This window comes from Piliocolobus tephrosceles, chromosome 20 (assembly GCF_002776525.5).
Source record: "Piliocolobus tephrosceles isolate RC106 chromosome 20, ASM277652v3, whole genome shotgun sequence".
NCBI lineage: Eukaryota > Metazoa > Chordata > Mammalia > Primates > Cercopithecidae > Piliocolobus > Piliocolobus tephrosceles.
In genome coordinates this window covers 2,140,955-2,158,701 of record NC_045453.1, presented here as the reverse complement: position 1 = coordinate 2,158,701, position 17,747 = coordinate 2,140,955, and the positions used below count along the sequence as shown (strand labels likewise).

The 17,747-nt window shown below is 44.7% G+C and overlaps 1 long non-coding RNA gene across 1 annotated transcript in view; it reads left to right on the top strand.

Annotated features, from left to right (window-relative positions):
* The window catches only part of LOC111548240, a 61,048-nt gene that overhangs the window by 13,613 nt on the left and 29,688 nt on the right, over nucleotides 1-17,747 (top strand). Inside the window, exon 3 of the long non-coding RNA XR_003309644.1 lies at nucleotides 5,088-5,825. This is a non-coding gene — a long non-coding RNA (uncharacterized LOC111548240). The remainder of the gene's footprint in view (nucleotides 1-5,087; nucleotides 5,826-17,747) is intronic.

Below are 17,747 nucleotides of genomic sequence, written 5' to 3'. Positions count from 1 at the left end.
AAAAAAAGTATTCATCACTAGCATACAAAAAAGTGTTGATAAGTCCTTCACACACACACACAAAAATACCAGATGGGAGTCGGAATCTACACAAAGGAATAAAGAGCACTGGAGATGACAACTATGGGCAAATAAAACTCTTTTCTCTTACTTTAAAATCACTCTAAAAATAAATTTGACTATTTAAAGCAAAAATAACAACAGTGTACTGTTGAGTTTATAATATATGAAGCAATACTATGTATAACAATAATAACACAAAGGTCAACCGGAGGAAATGGGAGTATAATGTTGCAAGGTTCTGATTCTATATGTGAAGTGGTATAATATCACTTGAAAGCAGATTGTGAAAAGTTAAAGATGTGTATTATAAACTCTAAACAACTGCTAAAATAATTCAACAATTATAGCTAATAAGCCAACAAAGCAGATAAAATGGAATCATAAAAAGTATTAATTTAAAAAGGAAGCAGAACAAAAAAGGAACAAATAACAAATGGGAGAAACAGAAAATAAATAGCAACATGGTGGATTTAAACCCAGCCATATCAATTATCACATTAAATGTAAATGGTCTAAACACCCCAATTAAAGAGGCAGAAATTATCAGATTGGAACTTGCCAAGGTCATCTCCTAGACAGAGGTGGGGGTGGGCAGCCTGGCAGCTGTTTTTATTGCCTCTTGGACACGTGGTCCCTTCTCTGCGGGCCAAAAGGGAAGGCAGGGAGCTTTGTGCCAGGAGTAGTGAGTGGAGACTTCTCAGTGTGTGCTGTGGTAATGTCAATGCAGAGCAGCACTGAGTTAACCTCAGAAATCAGCTGCGAGCACCTCAGAATGAGTCTTCATCCACCACCACCTTCTCCCGGAGATCATTGGCTCTGATTCCAGAGTTCACCTGACTACCATAATCAGAGCAGCTGGGTAACCTCTGGGTGGTCCATCCCACCCTCAGGACAGTGATCTGCCAGCCAACATTAGAGACAGGATCTCGCTGTGAAGATAAACGCTTGGAAACCAGCCCTAAATGCCAAGCACCCGGATTGTTTTCCCCACTTGATGTCATGTGAGACTTTGTCCAATGTCTGCAGAGCTTCTCCCATGGCAGGATAAGCGGCCAGGCTGGACACACAGTCTCAGAGGACCCAGGAAGCATTACTGGCCTAATTTAAACCCAGACATCCATAGAGATATTTTGTTCATTCATTCATTTGTCCATAGAATGCTGATTGAGTGAGTACCTTCTGTGTGTCAGGCACTGTTTTAGACACTGAGAAAGCAGTGAAGACTGTGAAAAGGCTTGTGCCTCCCAGTGGCTTGCGGTCTAGTGAAGGGAGACAGACAGACATGCAATGAACTGTGATGACTGGTAAAATAGCAATCCTGACAACGTCTGATGGATGCACCCAACCGGGTTTTGAAGGATGAGCAAGAGTCTTCTGAGGTGACAAGGCAGGGAAAGCCACCACAGGCAAAGGTCCAACAGTTACAAGGTGGCAAAGGTGAGTAGAAGTGAGATGTGTTGGGAATGTCTGGGGCTCTGGTCTTCATGGATAGGACACATGAGGAGGTAAGAGCCAGGCAAGCCTGGAGAAATAGCATGTGCCAGATGATGAAGAACCCAAATGCCTGGCCAGGGAGTTTGGACTTGACCCCCTGGCCTGGAACAAGGTGTCCTTAAAGGATTTTATGCAGGTGGATGGCATGAGGATATCAGAGCTTCAGAGAGGTGACTCTGGAGGCAGAGGAATGGGCACGTGGGGTCTGGGGGAAGCCGCTAGAGGCAGAGAGGTAAGAGACAGGGCTGGTAGGGAGAGGCTGGCATAATGGGGGTCAGAGTTAGGTAAATATTTGTCTGGCTGACAAGGAGGAGGTGATGAAGAGGTGAAAGGGCAGGGCCTGGAAACCTATCAGACATGGGGGAGGCGTGGAAGCTGGGGAGGGCTGTGCTGGAGCAGATGTAGAAGATGTTTCTGTAGGGGTATCACAGCCCAGGGCATCACCACAGACAAAGGGGAGGGCTGCGGGGCAGCGTTCCCTTTACCACTGGCCCTGACAGTGATGGAGAGAGGTGGGCCCTGTTACCAGCAACACTATGGGTAGCCTGGATTTCTTGCAACCCTATGGGACTGCCCTCTCAAGCTGCTGGAGGAGGCCAGAGGGGGACTAGGATAGACAGAGCACCAAATGTGTCCATCCTCACAATACACAAAGCTAAGAATCTCAGGAAGCAATGCCCGGGAGAGTAGTGGTGTGATCTCTCCACTGCCTCCCTGCCCTTCCTAAACTCTAGCCACACTTGCCTGTCCCCAGGCACTCTGTGCCCACTCTGCCTCCAAGCATGTATATATGTGATTCCCTCTGCCTGAAACTCCTACTGCCTCCATCCTGCTCAATTTGGCTAATTTTTCCTTTAGGACTCAGCCTGGATTTCCCAGCCCTTGGGTGACTTAGGGTTCCTCTGTGCCCCCCTCCCCTACCTTCTTGTCACATTTCTAATCACAGTGATATGGTGCCCTTTCTTCTTGTCACTCACCACTACTAGACAGTGCGTGCCTTGGAAATTGGAAATGGGTTGTATTATCTCTTAATTTTCAGGGTCAGCATGAGGCCTAAAAGAATGGACAGGCAATGTAGGGGTGTATGGTGGGAAGAAGGGAGGGATTGATGGAGGAGTGATTGGAGGAACCAATAGATGGAAAGAAAGAAAGGAGGAAGGGAGGTAGTAAAGAAGGAGGGAGGGAGAAATAGAAGGAAGGAAAGAAAGAAGACAGGGAGACGTGGGTGGACAGAGGAATGGATGGATTTATGAGGGATTGATGGATGTATAGGAGGAAGGAAGGATGGATGGATGGAGAGATTTACAGACACATGAGAGTATGAATTAGTGAAGGAATGAGTAAATGATTGATGGAGTAGGAGAATGAACAAATAATGAGCAGGTGAATAAATAAATAAATGATCAAAAGAATGAATGAGCAAGTGAATCAATATTTGAGTGGATGGATGAATAAGTAAATAAGAAAATAAGTGACTGAGAGAATGGATGAATAAATGAGTCAGTAAAATCTTTGCATAAAATAAGACAAAAAAATAAATGGATTGATGAATGAGCCGATAAATAAAAGTAGTTAGTAAAGAAATATCATTGGTAATCTGAGCCTTCCCACCCAGCAATATTTGTAGCCCTAATTTCTTTAGCCAGTTGTAGATGTGGCTGTATCCCCAGTATTTGTAACTGTATCTGGTGCATAGTAGGTATTCAATAAACATTTGATGAATAAATCAATGGATGAATGACTGTTGGTAGACCCATTGACCCAGTGCTGTGGCAAACACTGAGGTTGATATTAGGAGCCTGGTTTCTAATCCTAGCCCTTTGCTTTTCAATGATGTCACTCTGAGCTCAGCCCCTTTCTTCTCTGAACCTCTTTCTCTATCTGTAAAATGGAAAAATTGCCTTTATTTGTCAAGGCTAAGATAAAGATGTCATTGTTACCAGAAAGGGGTCGTGATCCAGACCTCAAGAGGGGGTTCTTGGACCTCACACAGGAAAGAATATAGGGGAAGTTCATAGAGTAAAGTGGAAGCAAGTTTATTAGGAAAGTAAAGCATAAGCAGAGCAGTGGTGTGAGCTGCTCAACTGAGTATACTTTTAGTTATTTCTTGATTACATGCTAAAGAGTGCTCCAGGAAAGGGGTGGGCAATTTCCAGAACTGAGGGTTCCTTCCTGCTTTAGCCCATATAGGGTAACTTCCTGACGTTGCCATGACATTTGTAAATTGTAACGGAGCTGGTGGGAGTGTCTTTTAGCATGTTAATACATTGTAATTAGTACATAACGAGCAGTGAGGATGATCAGAGGTCACTTTCATCACCATCTTGGTTTCAGTGGGTTTTGGCCAGTGGTTTTTTGTTTTGTGTTTTGTTTTGTTTTGTTTCCCACATCCTGTTTTATCAGCAGGGTCTTGTGACCTGTATCTTGTGATACTAGTCCTGCCAACTTCCTATCTCATCCTGTGACTAAGATTGTCTGATCTCCTGGGAATGCAGCCCAGTAGGTCTCAGCCTTATTTTACCCAGCCCCTATTCAAGATGGAGTCACTCCTGTTCCAGTGCCTCTGACACAATAATAAGAGCCGCATGGCAACAATAAGGGCTCAACAAGTGTTCATTCACTCTGGTCCCCCAACTCTTTTTGTACTACCTGAAATTCCTTCTGGATAAAGCCCATACCATGTCTCTTCTCTCACAGAAGCACACTTTCTCATTTGCACATCTGAGCAGCTGAATTTCACCCATAGCACCTCCTAGAGCTTGGTCAAAGGAGACAAAGACTCTCTCCTTTGACACAAACTAGTCTGTCTCCTCTGAGTCCTCCACTTGCCTAGGCGACCTCTCTGTCCTTGTAGACTCCAGCTGGAGCAAGAATCCTGCTAAATCAGTTTAGCAAAAATCCCCACTCTTGGTATCCGACCACAGTGGATATCTGATCAGCTTGGCCTGCCTTCAGCAATAATCCTATCACGTTAGTTTAGCCAGAAAATCCCTGAGGTTTCCTCTTAGTAATTTTCCATCCATGGACCCCCGCCCTCCTCCTTGGTTATAAATTCTCACTTGTCCCTGTTGGAGTCAGAACCGAGTCCCATCTTTCTCCCCACCGTGAGACCCTATTGCAGCCGTCCCTATACCTATCGCCAGGGACCCTTGAATTGGCCTCACCACCTTCAGCGAGTGCCACGAATAACGTTTTCTTTAAGAGTTCTGGGCTCATGAAAAGCTCTTCCTCTCAGACGTTCCAACCTTAGTTGAGAGCTCTCAACATTTATAGTTTACTATTTTTGCTTTTATCATCATCATCATTGAAAATTTCCCCCAGAGCTTCAGGCAGAGCTAGGTAGACAAAATACTTCGGGCCTGTTTTTATCTTCGTTTTTAATTTTAAATGGAGAAAACATGGGATAGGTGGAGGAAGCAAAAGTGCTTTCTACTCGAGTGAGGCTTAGATTTCTGAACACCACTATCCGAGCTCACTCTCCACTGGTTCTGATGAGAGCTGGGGCAAACCATATTTCCCTTTCTTTGCAGTGAGGAAATTGCTTAATCATTTGCAGGCTAAGAGGAAAAACCGCACTGCACAACAACGTATTTTAATAGGAAGCACCAAGATTTCTCATCTTAATGCTAACGACCGCCCGTTTATATTAGATGATCCCTGAGCGCCTTTCTTTTTGTCTCCTTGAGTTCGAACCGTTAAGACCACCTGGACGGCAGGGAAATCCTCCCTCAACGTGCATTGCTCATCTCGCCACGAGGGGGCGCTCCCAGATCAGAGACATGCGGCTGCCGCCCACCCGCCTCGCGGCCGCCACCTCCTGTGCATGCAGCATCTTCGCACACCGGCTCAGAAGGCGGGGCCAGGGATCTCCTGCCCCATTAAGACTCCCTGAAGTCCAGGTGCAGCCCTGAAGTCTAGAGCAAGGTCACTATCGAGGAACAAGATGTTGCTTGAGACGTCCCGGGATCTCTCTGAAAACTCTGGACCTTTGGGAAGTCAAAGGGGACTGCAGTGAGGGCCTACTATGTGCCAGGGCTTTGTGTAACCCAAGTTATTCACTCCACAAACACTGAGGGCCTGCAGAGGTGGCTGTCCAAGAAGGGAAGGAAGCTGAGGGTGAAGGAGGGAGCCTGACCCTCAGACCAGTCTTCCTAGCAGCCAGCAGAGCATTCCGCAGCATGTTGCCAAGCAAGAAAGTGGTCTCAGCTGTGCACTAGCTTCAGCCTGCTCCGAGGGGAGCTCTGGACCGGGCACTGTACTACCACGAGGTGAGCGACTGGTCTTTTGCACCCCCAGATCTGGAGTGGGGAGGGGTACGACAGCCAGAATCAGGGGCCAGGGTGTGGCTCCCATAGCATCCACCCCAAATGTCAGCAATGATTGTTTTGGGATTGTGGTTACGTTGAGGATGCGTCCCTTAGGCAGAGAGCATGGAGGTAGCTCTCAGAGATGCTCTGTCTTCCAGGGCTCCCCAGGGCTCCTCAGTGTCAGCCCCAACTCTTTCATGAGACTGTGCTAGGACCTCCTTCTCCAAAAGAAAATCTCCAGTGAAGATCAATGTGTAACCCTGGGAGGTTGAGATGAGAAAGCTGATGAGATGATATCGTGGGGTTCCTTTAGGTGTTCCCAAGGCCTGCTAGTGCTCTCTGCATACACACCTGTGCCCAAATTGCACCAAGCTCATTCTCCATGCTTTTCCTCTTTCCCTCTCCCAATCCAGTCAGGTGCCTTGTCCTGCCGATTCCATACCCTTAATGTTCCCTACCCAGACTGGCAGTTACCATGTAGTTAGCAGACAAGCAAGGACTTTGGGGGTTATCCCTAAACCCCAACTTAGCTCCTGAGTGAACTCGGGAATGTCAGTGTGGAAGGGATTTTTTGGATGCAGAAAAGGTTTCTTGCAAGTACTTGTTACTTAATATTCAATGTAATATAGTAGCTTTAAAAAAAAAAACCCTAGTCATTCACTTTACAAAACTTATTATTTGATTTCTATGCAGTCAGTTTCAAGGGGCTTTTGATTAATGGTCAATCGACTCACTCGGTTAAACGATCCGTCCCATTTGCAAACTTGCTTAATTAAATTATCTTCAACATTTTACACAGGACTTACTAATTTAACATATTCAATTTCCTTTTTTAAACACTCTCATTGCCTGACCTGACAAGAAAAACTTTCCAAAGTACTTAAATCACTTTGGAAAATCTAATTTAAAAACTTATACAATAGTGAGTCTCAAGATCTCTTATATATTCTGGAGTCATTTATAAATTTAGTTAAAAAAGATTCGTGTGCTTCTCAACGAAAGAATCGCAAGTCTAAACTCAATTACACATTTTAAATAGGAGTCACAAGGCTAATTTGTTCATACTGTAATATGCAAAAAAAACCCTCTTCAATGTTATGAATACTTTAAATACCAAGTACACAATAATATGAGTTTAACTTCTAAATCTTTGTGAGGTTAAAAGATATCTGCCCAGTGATGGAAAAGTTTTCCATTTTAAGGTAATTGGGGTGACATCTTTCAGTACATTGTACTACCTCAGGGGCAAAGGTTTCATATTGTGGCAGAAACTGCTGGATCCCCAATATCCATGCTCCCCTGCCTCCTTAGAAATAGAACCTCAGACTCTAAATGGGCCAGTTGGCCACCTAGAATAAAGATGGCATTTGCCAGCCTCCTTGCATCTAAGTGTGGCCATGTGACTCAGATCTGGCCAGTGAGATAAGCAGAAATGTTATGTAGCAACTTCCAGAAAACTTTCTGAAAAGACAGCTGGTGTATATGTCCTTTCCTCCTCTTTTTTATTTGTTCCTCCATCTTGCCACCTGGACCACAGGCGTTGATACAGTTCGGATATTTGCCCCGTCCACATTTCATGTTGAGTTGTAATCTCCAATGTTGGAGATGGGGCCTGGTGGGAGGTGTTTGGATCATAAGGGCGGATCCCTTGTGAGTGGCTTGGGCCATCCCCTTGGTGGTGAGTGAGCTCTCACTGAGTTCACATGAGGTCTGGTCACTGAAAAGTGTGTGTGGCCCCTCCCCCGATCCCTTTCTGTCTCTTGCTCCTGCTTTCACTATGTGATGTGCCTGCTCCTCCTTCACGTTCCATCATGGTTGTAAGCTTCCTGAGGCCTCCCTAGAAGCCGAGTAGATGCCAGCACTATGCTTCCTGTACGGCCCGCAGAACCGTAAGCCAATTAAACTGCTTTCTTTATAAATTACCCAGTATCAGGTATTTCTTTGTAGCAAGTAAGAACAGCCTAACATAGGTGGAATGGTTGGATTCCAGTCACTGTCTTGGACCTGGAGGTCCAGGGTCCCTCTTTAGGGTGGGTGGTGTGATGGGTTAGAAGAATTCTGGGATTCTGACAACTTCATGAACAGAACATCCACTTCAACCTGTGAGAGATTGTTTGGGAAGATCCCTGCCATCCCAGTGCTTCTTGGCAATGTGACTTTGCCCTCTTCCCATCAAGAGACAAAGTTTGTTTCCCTCCCTTGAATCTGGATGTGTCCCTGAATCAACCCAGCACTGCGCTCCCACCTCCGTGTGGCAAAATTGACATTGGGTGACTTTTGGAGCCTGACACTCCCGTGTGAGAAAGCCAGCCTCGCCTCCCAGAAGATGAGAGTCTCCAGCCAGGAACATCAGCTGCCGGCACTGGAGTAAGCCCATGTAGGACCCTTCTGCCCAGGCCACCTTCCAGTTGCCTGCAGTTTCAGGAGGGAGCCCAGGAGAAACCCCCAGGGGAAGTTCACCAGTGTGCAAAATATGAAGTGTAAATTGTTGTTTTCAGCCACTAAGTTTTAGGGCGGTTTGTTGAAGCAGTGAAAGCTAAATAAAATCCAGCCCTGTGCTGCCCACCTCTGACTTTTTCATGAGAAAGAAACTTTGATCTTGTTTAAGGCATGATGGTTTTGGGTCTTGGGTGAACGGAATCCTGATGCACACATGCACCTCTGGACCAGAGATTTTTGCTTTGATGTGATACCTCAGTGGCCAGGGTGATTCTCTCTTGCTGCTGATGGATGTGCTGAGCCCTGTTTTTTTTAATTGGTTGCTATGACAACAAGGGACTCCATTTCCTCTAAAGAGGTTGGTATCTTGTGGGCAATTAGATTCTGGCCATACCATTACCTAATTCTTCTGTCTGATCTGAGACCAGAGTTCTCCCTACCCCCCTCCACCATCCCCCTGACACCCCTGCCTTGCTCTCCTGCTGCCCAGGAGGTCAAAGCTGGCTTCCTTTGCTAATCCCCTTATTGCTTAATTGAATTCTGAAGCTGTTTCTTGCCCTTGCTGTCTGCTCAGGCTGCAACTCGGATAGATACTTAGAGGCTTCCTTTTGGTTTCTGCATCTCTCCCTTTCTGAGCTATAACATCCCTTAAGTCAAGTTAGATAGAGAATGAGAGCCTTCCCCTGCCCCAAGCCTCTGTTTTCTTATCTGCAGGATGGAGACAGTTTACCAACCTAACAGGGTTGTTGGGAGGTCTCTGAGACTCTGTCTACAAACACCTTGCAGTTCTCAGCCCCCTCACTCCCTGCTAAGGCCCTGAATGGCTTCCTGAACATTGGCAACAAAATCGCAGATGCTCACTGTGGCCTTAGGTCCTGCTCGCCTCTCACCTCCTACAGTCCTCACCAGCCTCACTGACCTTCCGAGGGTCTGCAGGCCAGCAGTGCTCCCACCTCTGGGCCCTTGCTCTTGCTCTTCTCTCTGCCTGGGTTGTCCTCCCCTTAGCTCTTTCATGGCCACTCCTTCCCCATTCTTCAGGTCTTATTTTATTTTATTTTATTTATTTTGAGACAGAGTCTTGCTCTGTCACCCAGGCTGTAGTGCAGTGACGTGATCTCGGCTTGCTGCAACCTCCCCACCCCGGGTTCAAACGGCTCTCTTGCCTCAGCCTCCCAAGTAGCTGGGAGCCTGCTACCACCACACCTGGCTAATTTTTTGTACTTTTAGTAGAGACGGGGTTTCACCGTGTTAGCCAGGATGGTCTCGATCTCCTGACCTCGTGATCCGCCCACATCGGCCTCCCAAAGTGTTGAGATTACAGGCATGAGCCACTGTGCCCGGCTAGGTCTTATTTTAAATGTCATCTCCCCAGAGAAGTTTTCCCTGACTATATCATCAGAAGAACAGCCAACCCCATCAAAAGTAATAAAAACAACATAATGAAATTATAACTTTAATAAATAGATCTTAGCTGAAAACTTATGTCCACACAAAAACCCACACATGAATGTTTGTAGCAGCTTTATTCATAATTGCCAAAACTTGGAAGCAACCAAGATGTCCTTCAGTAGGTGAATGGATGAACTGTGCAATATCCATCAACAGAATATTATTCAGCGCTAAAAAGAAATGAGCTATCAAGCCACAAAAAGACATGGAGGAACTTAAATGCACATTGCTAAGTGAAAGAAGCCAATCTGAAAATACTACATACTGTGTGACTCCAACTATAAGACATCGTGGAAAAGGCAAAACTATGACAGTACAAAGATCAGTGGTTTCCAAGGGTTTGAGAGGGAGGGATGAATAGGCAAAACACAGAAGGTTTTTAGGACAGTGGGACTTTTATGTATATATTATATTACATATTATACATAAAACATTTATATATTATATATTAGTGGGACTAGTATTTTAATATTATTCTGTGTGTTACTGTAATGGTATATCCATGTCATTACGGGTTTTTCTCAAAACCCACAGAATCATACGGTACAAAGAGTGAACTCTAGTAACTGCATCAATATTGGCTCATCAATTGTAACAAATGTTCCACACTAATGCAAGATGTTAATAACAAGGAAAACTGCAGGTGTTGGGAGGAGGTGAAGAGATGTATGGGGATTGGCTGAACTTTCATTCGAGTTTTCTGTAAACACAAAACTAAAAAATGGGCCGGGTACAGTGGCTCACGCCTATAATCCCAGCACTTTGGGAGGCTGAGGCGGTTGGATCACCTGAAGTCAGGAGTTCGAGACCAGCCTGGCCAACATGGTGAAACCCATCTCTACTAAAAATACAAAAATTAGCCAAGCGTGGTGGCCTGTGCCTATAATCCCAACTACTTGGGAGGCTAAGGTAGAAGAATCGCTTGAACCCAGAAAGAGGAGGTTGCAGTGAGCCAAGATTGCGCCACTGCACTCCAGACTGAGTGACAGAGTGTGATTCATTCTTGAAGAAAACAAAAACATTGTCTATTGTTTTGTTTTGCTTTGTTTTATTTTATTTTATTTTATTTTATTTTATTTTATTTTATTTTATTTTATTTTATTTTATGAGACAGAGTCTCACTCTTGTCGCCCAGGCTGGAGTGCAGTGGCATGGTCTTGGCTCACTGCAACCTCCGCCTCTCAGATTTAGCAATTCTCGTGCCTAAACCTCCTGAATAGCTGGGATTACAGGTGCCTACCACCACACCTGGCTACATTTTTGTACTTTTAGTAGAGATGGGTTTTCACCATGTTGGCCAGGCTGGTTTCGAACTCTTGACTTCAAGTGATCTGCCCACCTCGGCCTCCCAAAGTGCTGGGATTGCAGGCGTGAACCACTGCGCCTGGCCTATTAATTTTTTTGAAAAAATTGAAGCTCTTACAGCCCTTAACACTCTTACAGCCCTTAACGCTCTTACAGCGCTTAACGCTCTTACAGCCCTTAACGCATACACACTTACAGTGGGATTTTCTTTGCTTATTCCTGTTTCAGCTCCTAGAGAGTGACACGACGCATCAGTTGATAGCCCAGGGCTTGGCGCCTGGGCAGCGTTTGTTACGTGGTAAGGGGGTAAAACTGCCACTCTCACGCTTAAAACGCAGGAGTAAATTCCAAGCTCATTATTGTGCTGTCTAGAGGCTGTCCTGATCTGAGGCGACCTTAGCTGTTAACACATACAACTCCCTCGGGTGATGCTGGGTCCAGACCTGCCACCTGGGACCCCAGAGGGAGGAAGCTTTCAGTGCTCTTTAAAGTCTTCCAATTCTACTAAAGAGAAAGGCTCTGAGACTAGTAAGTCTTTAACACCCCTCTAATGCTTGCAAAGCTTCCTTTTGTCCTGTCCCTACCAGACTTCGGCTTAGAGCTGGTTCCTCATGGTATTGTTCGTTGAATTGTTGCTTGAATTCATTGTTATGCCACTTCTATTAATGGAATATGATACTGGTTTTCCATTCATGGTAATAACATTAAGCTTCCTTCTTAAATCAGCTCATTCATGGTTTTAAAAAAGTAAGTCGAATTAAAGAAAAATGTTAAAAGATAGTGTTGGCTGTGGCAGATTGCATGTCTGAAGTTTAAGAAACACGACATGAATTCTAAGAGTCTTTGGAGCAATGACATGATTATTTGGTTTTCAAGCTGAAATATATTTATCGCATAGTTATTTATGATGCAATAATAATAGTAATAGCAATGAAAGCAACTCAAATGTTTTTCCCATAGGAAGGGTGGCCACATAATTTTTCATCCAGAACTCTTCCAAAAGTGAATGAGGTGCTATTAATAATGACACCGTAGGAAAGGCAAAACCTCAGAACATTCTAGGCAAACTATCATGTTCATTAGGAAATGCTGAAGTAAACTATGGTATATCCAGTTTGTGAACTATTATGATTATGCAGATTTATAATTGACACTTACAATGAATGCATAAAAGTGCTTAAGACATTATAATGTTAAACAAGAAAGGCATATCATCCAGTGTTCGTAGACACACAGAGAAACCACCCTGGGAGAATATATGTTAAAATATTAATCATAGCTAACTCTGAGAGGTGAGATCAAGGTTGATATTTGTTTTCTTTGTTGGAGACTTATGTATATATATGTATACCTCAGCTTGTTCTAGAAAACTCTTATTCGACACACCTGACCATGCCACTTCTCTTGAACTTCTCCACGTCCTTCTTTTGTTCCTGAAACAAAGTCCACACATCATGGCCACGGCCTAGAGGTCTTGTGTGATCAAGCTCCCTGCAGTGTCTCTGCCCAGCTACCAACGTCCTCCCTGCGCTCACCCCCACTCACACCAGCTCTGTCCTGCCCCTCTGCAGGTCTCGGTCACCTCCTCAGGAATCCTCAGCCCTTGCCAGGCCAGGTCTCTGCTCCTGACACCTGCAGCAACCTTTGCTGTTTAGTCTTCCCAAAGTAACTCTTTTTATTTTCCATAGTTATTTGCTCTGCAAGGTCTTCCTGCTGAACTGCAAACTCCTTGAGCACAGAAGTCATGCGCTCATCTCCAATTTATCCCCATTAATGCGTTAATACTCACGGTGCCTTGGCCTGGGCAGGGGCTCCGTAAATGGTCTTATCTGAACCTCTGACTGTTGATCAATTGCATGGGAACTTTCTTGATACTTTTCTGGGTTTTACGGATGTTCCTAAATGGACAAGAGATACTGTTGCAATCTGTAAAATCAGTGAGGACATTGAATAGCAACATTCCCCAGTGGATTAAAATACAATTTGATTTGCCAAACTTTGATGTATACACTTTCCAATGATCTGTCTTTTATGTAAAGCAAGCCCCAATTCAGAGATTTTTCTCCCCAAAAACTCAAACTACGAGGCTACATTTTTCAAGGCTGAGACGGGAATGGGGAGAGGAGGGCTCCAGGCTGGCTTCTGCAGACTAGTTTCTTAAATGCCATCCACCACTACCACTGGCAGTATCTGAGTCCTGATGCCTGTGGCTGCATATTAAGGGGAGAACACTATGACTGGGGCTTTGATCTCAAGAAAGAAAAGCTCCCATGTCACTCGTGGTACCTCCGTCTCTCAAGTTCACTTTGGAGAGTGCCATTCGCTGACAGGGACGCAGAACGTTCCCTCGAGCTCCCTGCAGCCTGCTCTTTATACAACGACCAGCACAGTCCCTTTAAATCTGGGTCAGATCAGGCCCCTCCTGTGCTGAAAATCCTCCAGTGGCTTCCATCTCGCCATAGGTCAAAAGTCAATATCCATGGCCCATAAGTGAGGCATCAATACTATACATTATCCAAACCAGGATACTTTGAGAGTAAAAAAGCAGCTCCACAGTCACACAGGGTGACAGTGTAAAGCGGGACAGTGCAAGGTGCGGGACACCCTCCACCATCTGGGCTCTTCCACTTCTGCACCCTGTTTCCCACCCTCTGCTCTGACTTGCTGCCGTAGCTCCTGACTCTTCTGTACACAAACAGCCACAAATCCTTCTCGAGGTCTTTGCATTTGCTGTTCCCTGTTCCTGGGAGGCTATTTCCCTCACTCCTTCACCCAGACACCCACAGGCTTACCTGCTGCACATCTCTGGTCAAATGTCACCTGCCAGAGAGCCTTGTGCCCTCTCTGAGTGATAGCCTCCCTGCCCCTGTCACTTGCATCCCTCACGCTGTATTTCCCTTCACAGCACAAGCAAGCGCCTGCAAGCTGGAGACCCTGGTTCATTTGTAGGCAACTGGTCTCACCTGTTAGAAAGTGAGCCCCAGGAAGTACAGATTTTGCTTAATCACTGCTGAATCTCCTGCTGCTAGCCCAGCGCAGGGCACACAACAGCGGCTTAGTAAATGTTTATCAAAGATTGGAGGAATATGGGAGGGGAGGGCATTAACACTGACTATGCAACAACTTTGGGCCAGACACTATCACTGTGTCTTCTCGCATGACCTCCCTCTATTCATCAGGGCAGAAACCATCATCCCCATTTTGGGATGAGGCAACTCAGGCCTTGTTGCTTAGTTGACTGACAGGTACAGAGCAGGTGTTATGTGTCAGCTCCTGAAAGGACAAAAGACCTTACCATATTTCACCATCATTTTCTCTACCAAAGAGAAAACTCTTTGGGGGAGGCCACAGCCCACCTCCAGTGACTGGTTAGCAGAGCTGGGACCATCCTCACACTCCCAGGTGAGACTCTAACTCCAGTGCTCCTTCTTCAAGTCCAGACAGAGCATGGATCTTACAATAACCAGAAAACCCTTTCTGATTTCCCAAACCTGAGGACAGGCCTGTAGGGGCTCACCAGGTGTAATTGGGGTTTAAGAGTGAGACAGATGCGCGTTTTCAGAAGGCACACTTCCTGTCAAAGGTGATGAAGGATGTGGGGAGCCCTGGGAATAAAGAATAATGGGGCTTGGTATAAGTTAGACAGAGATGAGCCAAATCTTGGGGAATGCAACATAGATGCAGATTTACATATTAGAGGGGTGATTATAAATCTTTGTTATAAATCTGCATAGCTAATGGGAGGCGACATGGAGCCAGCACATGAATCAAGAATGCCGAGATGACATCTATTAGGGAACCATTGTTCCTGACACTGTCGTGGGGATTTTTGTTGTTTTCACTTTGTGGCCTTTAATTAACAGACAAGCCCCATGGCCAGGCTCATTTGTGTGAAGGGCTTGGAGCTGGGGCTGGGGGCGGGGGGATCTAAATCCGAGGGATCATAATGATTGTCATGATCATTATGACAAGACTTTCCTCGCTAGTGATGGTGTACGGCGTTGTCGTGGAAACCGTGTGCTTATTAGTAACGTGCTCTTTTAAGGTTACTGGGATGTTGGCATCCCTTAACCAATGCCTGCTCTGTGATCACTGCACAGTGGCCTTTGTAGCATGGACAAAGAACCAGTAATCCACAAGGCCCTCAATGTTTTTATTCCAATTCTAACTCTGGCTTGCTCCACATCCCCCACAAACAGCCTATTAAAATGATCTCCTTGAGCCCTCTGGGTGCTGGAAATATTCTATAGTGTGATCTGAGTGGTGACTACACAGGTGTATGCAAACGCAAGACTCCTTTGAGTGCCACACTTAAGATAAGCACACTTTTATAGCACGTATGTTACAGCTCTATTAAAAAAATTTAATTTCACGCTTTTCTTACCACCAGCATAATTTGGTCCCTTCAACAGGTGTGTGCCTCACTCAGGTGACATCAGAAATACCACAATCAGAGGCACACACCTTTAAGAGGGAGCAACAATGCAAAAATAGCATGCGGGTATAAACCAAAGCTTCTGCCAGTCATCTTAAAAGCACATGGAGCCTTAGAATGAACCCAACACAGAGGAGAAGAGAGCCTAGGGATGCAGAGATTGTGATGTCCTTATTGAGTCCCTTGATCAAACTCTACCTGAAGCTAAATATGCCTCGGTATTTCATTTATGTGAACCAACAAATTACTTGGGATTTTATTGTTGTTGTTTATTTGTTTAACCCATTTGAGATAGTTAGGAGTCATAAACTCTTATGTATCAAGTGCACTTCATATTACTGAATATATTACTGAATCCAGTGAAATCACTATTTTTCTCTCCATTTGACAGACTGCAAACTGAGGCACAGTGGCATTCAGGGGCTTGTTCAGAGTCACCCAGGGAAGCAGAATCTGAACCCAGTTCTCTGTGGCTCCTACCATGCTTTTTCCATCCTATGCAGATGTGCTTCCTTGACCAAATGAAATCAGTCCAGAAAAGAAAGTCCAAAACAGTGTTCTGCAGTCCATAGCATAAGGGGAAAATTACTAAAAATGAAAAAAAAAGTATTTCTCATAAAAAAATATTTAGAAAGAACTCAGAAAATAATGTGAGAGGGTGATGTGTCTTATCCTAAACATGTTGTTTGTCTTACTCAGTACTTTAAAAAAATTACCTGCCTAGAGATTGAAAAACTGAGATGTCATATGCATACTGAGATCTCTGCAATCTCTTGGAAATCAGAGAAGGTTTTGCCACTCTAAGGCCACATTTGCCACAGCATATACTCTCCAGTGGGCCCCAACCCCCACCAGTTCGCCTTACTCATTGGCATCCACCTATGCTGTGTCAAAATTGATGTATTGATAATAAACTTTAATCTGCTTGAACACTTTTGTTGACTTGGATTCCACAACATATTCCAACTCCATACCCTAGGAGGTCTAGCATTCGTTTGCTCTCCTACTGGGATCCATGCTCCATTTTCCTCTTGAGAACAACCCACTTCCTTCCCCACTATTTCGAGTGGGGTCGAATCCATCCCTGGCTCCAGTGGTGTCCATGTGATTCAGTTCTGACCAAACAGAGCATCATATCCATCTGTCCACAGTGATTGGCATGAGCTCAGGATGGGACACATGACCCAATTAAAGCCAATGAGATGTCATGAAACTTTGATTGAGATTGCAGTGAAAATAGCATGCAGGTATAATCCAGAGCTTCTGCCAGTCATCTTAAAAGCACACAGAACCTTAGAATGAACCCAACACAGAGGAGAAGAGAGCCTAGGGATGCAGAGATCATGATGTCCTTATTGAGTCCCTTGATCAAACTCTATCTGAAGCTAAATATCCCTGGATTTTTAAATTTATGTGATCCAACAAATTACTTGGGTTTTGTTGTTGTAGTTTCTTTGTTTAACCCATTTGAGAGAGTTAGGACCCATTTGTTTTCAAGTGGCAGACAGTTCTTCCCTGGAGAATCTCCCAGGCTAGTGACAACAGGATCGGGACTCAGTGGGTAAAAATAACAGAAACCTGAACTTCAACCTAACATGAAGATGGAACTTTCCAACACTGAATCATTGAGAAATAGGAATATGTTGTGGAATCCAAGTCAACAAGAGTATTCAAGCAGATTAAAGTTTCCTATCAATGTGTCAATTTTGGCACAGGGTAGGTGGATGGATAAGATGAACCCAAGCCTTAGGTTCCTTCCATCTTGATAAGCCTATGAATATGAAGAATGACACAGTCCTCAGAGAAGGATTTCCTAAATACCCTAGGGAGGTTTCTCCTCTACCCTTGTTATCCTTTATCTCCACATCCCAACTATTTCCCAACAATTACCATTATTTGAAATGTTTGACTTATATTTTTGTCTCTGTGTCTGTCTCCCCTACTAGACTGTTAGTTCCATAATGGAAGAGATCTTGTCCATTTCATTTTTCTGTACTTCCACCACCTAGCAAAAGGCCTGCCAAACACAGTAGACCTTTAATTAAGAGTTTGTTAAATGAACGAGAGAATGAATGAGAGCTTCCTCACTCTGCATTTTCTATGAAGTCACTCAGAAAGCCAATGTCCAAATGGAACCCATGAGGTCTGTAGCCATTACATCCCACATTCATCCTATTTAAAGACATCTCATTGACAACATTTAATGCAAAATGTCATTTTAGTAAAGGACATTATGCCACCCAAGGGCTAGAGCA